The following is an 11,477-nucleotide window of genomic DNA, read 5'->3' as shown; positions in this document are numbered from 1 at the left end:
AAGTGAAAACCTTATTTTTCTTTCATTTACCTGTTCAATGCCGATTCAAGGTTTTCTTATTTATCTTTGTGGCATAACAAATTTAATTTTCAAGCGTGCATTTTAATGCTGAGGAAGTATGGCCTTAAATGTAGCGTGTGCATAATGTACAGTATTTTCTGGAAAGCCCAACTTCAGTCGCTGCTAATAATTTGATCCCAATATTAATCCAGACTTCTGGCAGTTATTCTTTGAAAAATGAACTTAGAACAAGAATGTTTGTTTTGTGCAGCTGCGTCTAAATTTCCTTTCCTCTATTTTACAATGCAAGCCAGATACTGACAATTAACAGTCTAAACCACTATCCCATCCTCCTCTCATACTTCCTCATCTAGGCTTCATGCCCACTCAACATCTGTGAGTACCACTTGAACAGTGCCAAAGTGGACACACTGAAACAGCTGTCAGCAGATTCAAGCTTGGCAGCAAGCAGCCTCAGAGACCGGTAATTGAAGGAGCTAAGCACGCACATCACCAACTAGTTGGACTAAAGCATGCAAACACTTGCACTGCAAAGCAAGCAATGTGCCTGGCATTGAAAAAAGAGAAGGCATTGGTCTGATTAATCCATGAAAAACAGACAGTGATCACTAAGGCTGGCTGTGATCACTCAGGCTGGCTACGGTTTCTAGTGTGTTACCATGAGTAATAGTTACATCCAAAGCAGATGAAGTAGTTCTCGTGGCACGCTGGTGTTTTTTTTATCAAATTTTGAAAACTGAAATTTGTCATTTCTTTTTCAGTGCAATAGAAGAGGCAATGCTTGAAATTTCATTAATGTTAAAATCTTCATCAAGAACCAGTTGCAACTGTTCAAACGATGCATATTCAAATGAGTTATCCAAAACTAAAAGTATCGCCTGAAGGAGGTTGATATCTGACAGTCAAAAAAGAATTTTCTTGCTGTACACAAAGTTATTCATAATCTCTGGTTGGTGAGGGTAAATTGGGGCACTTTGTCACTTGACAAACTATCGTAAAAGTACATGCCAAAAGTACCAAAGCCATGCATATACTGGTTTGATCACTCAAAGAAACATCATAACCAGTCAACCACATTCATAGTTGAATGCATTGCACGAAGTTTCAGTCACCTTAATGTCATGTCAAAACAAAAACAGATCAAGTAAAAGAACAAATTAAAAATGTTTTTGCTGCAGAACAGGTGTTAAAATAAATAACAGACTATTTTACAGCTGGAGGTCTAACAAACTGTTGAGAATAGATCTTAGTGGGATTTCACTTGCTTAGATTTACAAAAGCATACACAGAATGTGAATTACTATGCCATCAACAGATATGCCAAGATTTTGCCATTATGTGTTCACACAAACCACCAGTGATGAATTTTCTTACATGCAATAGCAGGTTTTCAGACTCGGACACAAGTGTTCGTTGGTGAACATCAGAGGGCTTCTTGGAGAGCTATCTGCCTCCATCCAAATAATGCCCGAAGCAGAACATGTAATGGCACTAGAATGAAAAAAGTGACGTAATCTTCAAAGCCTGGCAGCAATCAATATAGAAAAGCTAGTGAGCAGCTCACATTTGAAAATGAATATATCGAACTATGGCACAAAATATGACCACTGATCCGAACAAGGAGGTGGGGTTAGGGGGGCAGTGCCAGGAGAATCAAAATGGAGCATATTTTCCAGGCATACCAGCTTACTAAGAACCCTCTAGAGGAACCTCTAATAGTTGTGTATTGCCAGTACTAAAACAATGAGGACTTTGCAGCAAGTTGTAGCAGGAAAAATGTTGAGTGAAATGCTAAGACATCAGGAAGCAGAACGGGCTATGAAACAAATAAGAGTTGAGGATATTTTAAATGAAACCAAAAGTAAGAAATGTATGGGCAGGGCACGTAGTGCAAAGAAAAAATTCCAAAGAAAGGTAAGCTTAGTAGGCAGGGTAAGATTAGGAATTGTTTGCGGTAATTGGGTGGCAGCAGATGACACAGGATAGGATCAAATGAAAATCACTGGCAGAAGCTTTAGTTTTACAGGAGACAAGATTGGGCTCACACAGAAAGCATATAGCACAGTAACAACAGAGGAGAGGCAAGGACAGCATAAGTCCTTGTCCTGCACTTGCCTCATCCTCTGTTGTTACTGTGCTGTGCTTTCTGAGCGCCGAACAAACACAACCAAACATATTCTCTTCTGATGTAGGTCTGATGAAAACTGTATTTAGTCCCGCTCGATAAGGTTCGGCAGTGTACAAATGTAATTTGTGCCCTCATTAGCAAAATCAATGAGCAAACAGGGCATTGAAATACTAGCTGGGTTGAGAATTGCACAGGTAGTGAGTGATGAGAAAATGCACTGTTTAATATGCGGTGGAAAGCTACTAGCCCCATCAAAATCTTCAGGGAGACATAACCTCTGGCACAGTAGTAGTACTCTGCTAGGTGTCTCAGCATCTGCACCAGAAGCAACCAGTATACGACGGACCACAAAATATGTGCCATCAGATGTAAAAATGGCAGAGCTATCACTTTTCTTTGCCTTCTTTTAGTTACGACTGTGGATTATTGTTCCTTTAAAACTCATCCTGTAATATTCATAATGCTGTCACCATCCCCAGCCACCAAATGATTATTGACTGCTTCTGCACCTTGTGGCAACAAGCATGGACTAACTGGTGCTCCAAACAGGTGCACTTCTCCCACCCTGGTTGCCTTTCTAGTTTTCCTGCCTAACAATAAGTCTTCACAAAAACTCTTTACGTGAAAATGCAATGACAGGAAGCTTAGAGCAAGTTCTAATTCCTTTTCGGCTACTACCCTTTCCAAAATTTGCAATGGAGCCCCTTTTGCTGCTTTCACCATCTTCACCAGCTTCCCATTACCAGACTCGAAAGGGAAAGCTGAATTGGCCCACAATGGTCCCAGGTTCCTGACGCTTGTCACAAGGTGCAACAGCTGATGAATATTAAACGTCATGAAACGTGGTCCATACAGTCATGTAGCCCTGGATGCGAAGGTTTGTAGCAGTTGCTCTGAAAAACGAAAGCATATAGTTGATCTATATAGGACCATCTCTCATACTAGAAACCTCCAGCTTGCAACGTTCAGAGAGTACCAGATCTATTTAGACATCAAGCTAGTAAAAACAGGAAAGAACATGCTCTTTGAGAATATCCAGTGGGCACTAGATATCTCATTTCCTAACAAAATTGCATTTGAGAATGGTGCAGCAGTTCCTTAAATCAGTTAATGTCTCGTCTGCCTTGAGGGAAACTGCGTAGGGAAGTGACTCTTTTGCCCCACCTTGTACTGAATAAACAATAAGCCTTACTGATTTTTTTTATGAACAGCCTGCACTATTACAATCAAACCACCACCATTAAATCAGCAACTGCAAGTATTTTAAGCAGCCAGCTGCAAGCTTATGTACAAGACTGACAAAACCTGTCATTTAAGGATGGCCGTTATAACCACAGCTTTTTGCTGTTGACCACTATGCAGCTGCTTTTTTTCCACTGACCTTTGTAAATTTGATGCTTCCAGTGTAGAACAAGAACACTGAGCTTGATGCAGCTTACAATGTAAAATCAATTTTGGCAAGATAGTATGGGATAGTCTGCATATAGCAACAATAAATGACCATATAGGTGTATTCAGGTGCAACAAAGTGATGCTGAAGCCAGTGGCAGCTTGCATGCACTGCATAAAAACAAAGTCAAGTAAAATAATAAAGGAAACAAAAGACAATAAAAATGAGAAAACGCAGGTGGAGTTAACAAGATGGTGCCTGTAAATGAAACCTTAGGACACTCAGAGGCATGCACAAATCCCCATAGAGTCCTGAAGTGCTCAACATTTTTGAAATGTAAACTTTATTATAGACCACAATTAGGGAGAAACCAATGAAAAGACCTTTCAATCTATATATTTCCATAGACAATAAGGCTAGACGTGCCTAAAAAGACAGGGAGAAGCTGTACCAGCAGCCAGCGTTCCGCACAGAGCACGCGAGCAGACTTTAGCGTCTTTTTCTCCCAGGCACCACCTAAAAATCTCGGGAACACCAGGTGGCAATATCATGCCAATGCTTTTCCAGCAGGTGCCTCAACATTCTCCTTCACAAGCAGTTGTGTTTCACCAGCTTTCTTGCACACAAGCATGAACATACCCCTATATATTTTCAAAACATTGCAATATCTGTGGGCCTAAACTGTAGGCTCATATAATCTTATTTTTGTTTTTTCTTTATATATCCAGAACATAAAAAATGATATCAACAGCTGAGCTAAAAGATGTCAATGGATGCCTCTCTACTGAATATCAAGGTGACAGTTTGCCCTACTGTGTATCAACTAATGAGCACTAGTGAAAAAGACTTAATTTTAACTTCTCATAGCTTCTCTACATTATTGTCTCAACCATGCTTAACAACTCCCCCCATTATTACTCCAATGTTGTCATAATATATAAAAATAAACAAACCATGTTGTACATACCTGCACGTCTGAGATGTGCTGATGTAACTTGTGTCAGCAAAAGATTGAAGATGGCTTCTACCAGCAAGGCTGCATGCTTCCAGTAGCGCAGAGGAAGAATCCCATATGATGTTGGCAGCATATAAAAAAGGAGCCAATTTTTCCATTCAGCTGCCTTCCAGAAACATCTGTCGACAAGAGACCTCGGCAGCCGGGTGAAAGAGTGTGGTGGTCGAATACTAAGTAGCCGCTGGTCCAAGGAGGCTGTAGTGGACGGAGAGCCTGCAAAATAAAGGCATTCAGCATGGCTGACTGCAACAGCAGCCCTTATGCTCTATACCAAGGCTTGAAGAAAGGCACTAGCAATGAGAAGCTGTACTCAAATAACGTAGATAACTACTACATGCTCTGCTTTTGTAGTATCATCATTTGAACTGCTTGCTACACTACCTTACAAAGTTGCAACCAGGTTAAGAAATACAGACTAGTCAGGACACAAAACCTGACAATATAGATACTTGATGTTGCCAACCCTTCTTTTTTATTTGTTTTTTTTGTTCATACTGCATAAACCAAGGGAAAAGAGCAAAAGGTAGTTTCCAACCTGACAATAGCCTGCTCATTCCTAACAATCAAACTTATGCTATGCACTAAAATACTAAAAAAATCCTCTTTTCAGAGCCTAGCATTCTTCAACAAATTGGAAAATACAAATAAAACATGTCAGAAGCTAGTCTCAGAAAAAAAATAATAATATATTTTAAGCCACTCTAATATAGCTCTTGATTTCTGGGTTAGACCATGCGACAAAACAAGAATGTTCTTGTGAGGATCAGGCGACTTTTAAAACATCTTCCAAACGATCAAGTATATTATACATTTCTAGTGCAAAAACTTGTGTACCGCATGCTTGTCTACTGTTCTATCAGTGCAGCAATGATACACCAGAAGTCTCCTATGAGCGTACTGCACCACACAAAAAATTTGTTATTGCTTACAATGCCACACTGCAAGCTGGAATGATAAGCTCCGCTACTGAGCAAGCAAGATATATCAATTTTAAGATCACCAACAAAACTTCTTTTGTTGCCATGTTTGCGGACGGGAAGCATGCTGCCCTTTCTGTTAACACGGTTACACATGTTGCAGGGTGATATCATTTATTACTTTTGCCAGCACAAAAAATAGGACTGATTGCAGCAGGCACAGATCATGAGCTGATGTAGTAGAAGCTCTGCAGATTCTACAACCCATCTATTCTTATCAATGCCTCAGTTCCTCAGCATGGATAATGCTACTGTCCTTCTCTCAACAAAGGAATACCTCTGGCATAGCACAAATGCTCTTGTCCCTCAGTGTGCGGTGACCCTCCTCCCAGTCTTACCCATGCAGAGGAGGTTGTGCTTTGGTGAATCCGGGTCGGGGTTGCCCTCACTGAGGCGTGGGCTCAATTTCAGTACTTATAACCCTGCCAATGGTGTCCCATCTGCCACTCTAAAACCACTGAGTCACTGCACTCCACTTGCCGTGGGTTTGTCAAGCACTGAAGTCAACAAGAATCCGCCACCTGGCAGCAGCGAGCCTGCTGCCGAACACTCATCCTCATATATTTGCCTGAACTCAGGGGCCCCACCACCACTCCCTCTTCGACCTCAGTCAATTGGCTCATTTATATAACCTTTTTTTTTCTTCGTCAACTCCGCTTATGCTTTGAGGTAATAAATAATGTTATAAAAAATTTTAGTGGACAAAGAAATGTGTGTACATACCCATGTAGAAAAGCTCGCTGCAGTTTGCAGAGTTCAGCCAGAAGTCAGTAATTTGCCTCGATGCTCCAAGGAGAACACAATGCATATAATCTACAGCTTGGCTTGAAACAATGTCAAACAACCTCAAATTGAGCAAGGGTGATGGCCCCTTCACACCATTTATAGGCGTATCTAAGTCTACAGAAAGCTTGACGTCATCAAGATGTCGTTCTCGCGTCCTTGCAACTAAATTGTTTGTCTCCAACTAACGTGGTGCACCTGAAAAATGAGGATGTCAATAGACACCATTAGTTTAACATACAGAAATATGAAAAATTCAAATGAAAATGATTTTTATGGCCTCATACTGAATTGACTATGTCTTTAAATCCAAATGTGCAAACATGTGGAGGACAATAGAAAGAGTAGAACTCTTCTGCTGTCCATAATTGTTAGAACTGCAGTACTGCCAGAATGTATACGTATGTACAGAGATGTTTAGAGAACATTCTCTCAACTGAGGTGTTTTCACAGATAGGACAGGTCTCATGTGAAAGTAGACATGCTGTGTATACAGATGACCATGTGTTTTGCATTTTAAAGCTGATCAAGGGTCTTTACAGCCAAGAATGATTAATTACCAATAAATTCTGAATTTTCGAACATTTTCTTAGACTCCAATGTTGTCCTTTCACTATATATGCGAAACATGGCACAAAATTTTACCCACTCATAAAAAAAGCTAATAAACTTTTAATCTTTTTTCTGGACTGATAAAGAAAGTCTAAATTTTGAAATATTTCTAAAATATACTTCTTTTCGACGATTTCAAACCAGTGCTCCATTTTTGCCCCTTTAAATTAAAAAAAAAGTTACAATAAGATTTCCCTCAATTTCAGATATGAACTATAGGTCACACATGGAAAACACAACCTAAGCACTAAAAGCGTTACGTCAAGATCAAATTTAGCACAATGTTTCAGTACAATTACAGGCTTTTGAATGTGAAATATGACAGTGCTGTTCCTTTTTTACTCGGTGGCAAACACAGCCTAGTAGTGCACAGCAAAGTTAGCCAGCAGTTGTCCAGTGTCGCATCCTAGTTTCTTTATACTCCTGCGCTATAGTTAATCCACACCTAATCAACAACTAGCAAAAATCTTCACAGAATGATTCATATATGTGCCAGTGACATTATTCAGATATGGTGCTTAACATCTAGAATTAATATGGGGCATTAAGATGATTACAAACACAGCTAGCTGCCATTTCCTCGTCTCTAAGCGTATGCTGTTTCCTAGCACAGTAGAAGCGACACAGTGCACTTTTGTTCAAAAAATTTCTATATGTAATTAGGTATGGTCACTGCCAAGTTACGAATGTACCATGCTAGCAAGCAGGTCGAGAGAAGCTACCAACGGCATAAATAGCATTGCTCAAACATTTCCAGTCTTTTCTTTTTACAAATAAGGATCATACCTTCTGCTTGTTCCGCCCAAGTGAGGCACCAAGGACAACCAAATTTTCTATTGAATTGCGTGTGGTTAGCAATTGCAACACGGGCTGGGGCATCAACACAGCAGCAGATGGCATGGACTGCAGAGATAATTTGTTGTTCCCCGTACTCCCACATAATATTTCCAATTTTTGCTACTTCTTCTACAAATCTATCTATGAAGACATTCATGTTCGGTTGGTGAGGACCAAACCAAAGTCCTGCAAGCAGGACATTTTGGTGGCGTAGTTTCGGAGGCAACTCATTTAGAATCAATTGAATGGGCCACACTGAAGATTTGGATGATTTAAAAAGGGGGCTCCCACCGGTGTTGAAAGTTACTGTTACGTCTTGCCGTGATATCTTCCCATTCTGTCTAATTTTCTGTATAGTGCTGCACTTGTTATATCGCGCACCGAATCTTCTTGGAGTGCACTTTCAATCTCCTCCATTTGGCGATACAAGGCATCTTTGCAACGGCTAACAGTTTGGAGAAGCTGCTGCTTTATATTCAGTATACTGAAGAAACATCCCTTTTCTTTAAGCTGTGAGATGCGAAGATCATGATCGCATGTCTCGCAATGCACGTCGTTTCGCGCACTTTGAGCGCTGCAGTTGCCGCAATCATCACAGTAGTAATGGTGCCTAACAGAGCTATTCAACTGCGGACTCCACAGCTTCCTTAGCAAATACTTGCTCCGCGGAAGCAATTTGCCAGGACATCCGAACAACGCATCTATAAGCTGCAACAGCCCGTCAACTGTGTCCCACGGAAGGCCATGCGCGACAACGAAAGCAAGGATCATCACGAGCGCAGCGGCTTTCGTCGTAGTGGAGCCGGGGAGGGTGGCAGTGCCGTACTCTTCGAGCGCCACTTTCAGCGCTTGGCTGACATCGGATGATTGGAGATTGTCTGCTCCGTCTGCTCCGCCACTTGCGTCATCGCCGCGCACAGGCGTGTAGCTGCCATCTTCGCCTCCATGGTCCGGATTTTCATCGCATGAGCTCGCCGGGTGCTCAGTATCACATGAGCTTGGCAGGGGCTCTGTATCAATATCCTGTGTAGAAGGGGCAGCCGGGGGGGGTCACTATTTTGTACAGCTGCAACCCCATCGTTCATCTTCAGACATCGATAGCGGCGTGTTGACCATGGACAACAAACGGTTCGGTCTCGAGGAGGTAGGATTTGCGTTTCCTCTTAGGCGAAGGATCTTCCATTTCCTGCTTGTAAAGCTAAACAAACAATAGGGTATCTTGCCATTCAAAGCAACAAAGTACAAAGGTGGTGGTAAAGAAACGTGCCGAAGGAGCGCGAGACGAACTACGAAAACAAAGCTAACGGAACTTGCCCAGTGAGCAACAATAACTTCCATACAGGTCTGTCAAAAATTACGAGTTTAAGATTGTCCTGCCATCTAGTCAAGAAAGATATAACTATATTTATGAAGGTTTAGAAGATAATTTGTCCAAAAGAAGTTAAAATCTCACTCATTGCTTGCACAAAGTTGATTACTTAACTTGAAAACATAACGCAAATAAAGACAAGGACGACACTGATGTAGACAGGACGTCGCTGCGCGTGGAAAGTTAACAGATTATTTAGACACGGTACGTAATAACCAAGAATTTGGCTGGTTGTGGAAAAAAATATACGAGAGAAAACAACGCGGCTTATTTATTATATATCCTGGCGCCGTCTTTACGCGGGTATTCATTGTGGGTATGTCATGAAACGAAGCAAGCTCTCTTCTTGTGGGTTTTCAAGGGTTCTTGCAGTTCGAGAAATTGAAGCCCAATGAAAAGACAGATGCATATGAACGTGTCGACTGGTCGACCCACACCACTACCACTAATTGGTATCACGATATAGTCACGATAAGTGGAGAGGAGAGCTGAAAGAAATGAAATCAATCAGGCGGGTTTAATTCTGCTGAAATTTATAAGACGCGGTTTGGAATGCAAGGCTTTCATTTAGCATTGAGAGACTGCCACACAGTTTAATTTTAAAGCGTTAAATACCTTTATTGGTTCCTGAGGAAAGCTAGGAAAGGTGCAGCTGGCTCACTTCTCTTGGGACACCTCTACACGAACATCTAAAACGACATATAATTGGAGGCAGATAGGCGCCACGCAAATGCAATTTTTTTTTCGTGCATGCATACCTGAACCGCGCCGTAAGGAAGGTAGCAGTGAAAGAAGAAAGAAAATGCGCGGTATAGTAGAGGGCTCCAGAATAATTTTCGACCACCTGAGGATTCTTTTAACGTATAGTCTTTGTCAAAAGTGTACAGCCCAGGGGGTCCGGCTCTGAGCCACTTCGTGCGGCTTGCAATGGATCTCAAGTGTTTCATATTATCTTGATGGTAAGATTTTTTTGCCCTACCCACACCAATGGGAAGGGCCTTCACTAATGCTAAATCAGCACCACTGCACAGCTCAAAAGCAGACCCACCGAGCTCAACAATTTTGACAAAGGCTGCACATTGACATCGCACAGCACTTGTGTTTCTCCTCCATCGGCTACTGCATATGTTCCCAAGGATGCGGGATCGAATCCCGGTCGCAGCGGCCGCCTTTCAATGGAGGCGAAAAGCAAGGCGTCCGTACGTGTGCTGTGCCGTGTCAATGCGCGTTAAAGATCCCGAGGTAGTCGAAGTTACTTCGCAGCCATCCGCAGCCGACTCCCCTTTCTCTCTTCCCACTTTCACATCCACCTATTTCTCCCATCTTTTACGGCCGCTTAATTGGTCCAGGTGCCCATAGAAACCTGACAGATACTGCGGTTTTCCCTTCCTGTGAACCAATTTAATTCGGTAATTTGAAGACAACGCCAAACGCGCTTAGAATGAGTTCGAGCATACGTACACAAATACTAATACTTTAAAGAACACGGAAGAGCGATAACGTGAGACTGGTACACTGTTCGTCTGCACCTCTGCTCGCCCATCCGTGCTCGTCTTGTGCACTCTGGATTCATGTTGAATCCTCCTCAAATCAGCCTTTTTTATTTCAGCCTGTAATTAAGGTCGTATAGACAGCCATATTTCAATTCCAATCTATATAATCCACGAAAAATATTTGTAGAAAACGCTTCACCGGAGGAGTACCGTAGAGGCAACTGTGGAGGTCAGATTCGACATAGTCCTGGTGTTATTAAAATTTTTAGGAATTAGAGGGGATCGTACGCTGCTGAACCGAATGTGGAGCGACAGCTGTGGCTGCGGGCGACCAAGCGTTGTATCGCACACAACCCGCTCAAAGCATCAAAGTTCACCGGCGTTCTACGCAGAATCCAATTGCAGGCCTGTTATGAACGTGCTTGCGTGGCATTGGTTTAACGTGAATTCAAATGTCATGGCAGGCTGATTCTAATGTCACCCTCCCACATGAAAGGACAGGCTCAAGTTGACACTCTTTCAGAAACCACGGACACTGACGCGGAAGGCTCGAGCTGGTAGCTAATAAAAATATGAAATAACAGTAAATTGGCAAAATCCCTATCCCTATCGCCTATCCATCCCTGCATGCAAATTTTTAGCTTTATCTATCATCCATATATATACGCAGCCATTCACCAGTCATTTATCCAACGGCAAAGCTTTCGCCCATAGCTTCCTCCAGCCGAAGTACGCGAGAGCGCAAGAGCCTCGTGTCGCAGAAAAGCCGGTATCGGCGTTGTCCGTTGTAACACGAAAACGCACAATGAATGAAAGAAAAAAAAGTGAAAAATATCCTCCGTGAAACACTAC

At 42.1% G+C, this 11,477-nt stretch overlaps 1 pseudogene; it reads right to left on the bottom strand.

Moving 5' to 3' along the window:
* Window positions 1-2,231: 2,231 nt before the first annotated feature.
* On the bottom strand, window positions 2,232-8,946 carry LOC146174391 (uncharacterized; annotated as a pseudogene).
* Window positions 8,947-11,477: the final 2,531 nt, after the last annotated feature.

This window comes from Amblyomma maculatum, chromosome 11, assembly GCF_055883805.1.
Source record: "Amblyomma maculatum isolate TAMU_Amacu chromosome 11, ASM5588380v1, whole genome shotgun sequence".
Classification (NCBI taxonomy): domain Eukaryota; kingdom Metazoa; phylum Arthropoda; class Arachnida; order Ixodida; family Ixodidae; genus Amblyomma; species Amblyomma maculatum.
The sequence above is the reverse complement of the archived record's forward strand: the minus strand, read 5'-3'. Positions and strand labels throughout refer to the sequence as shown.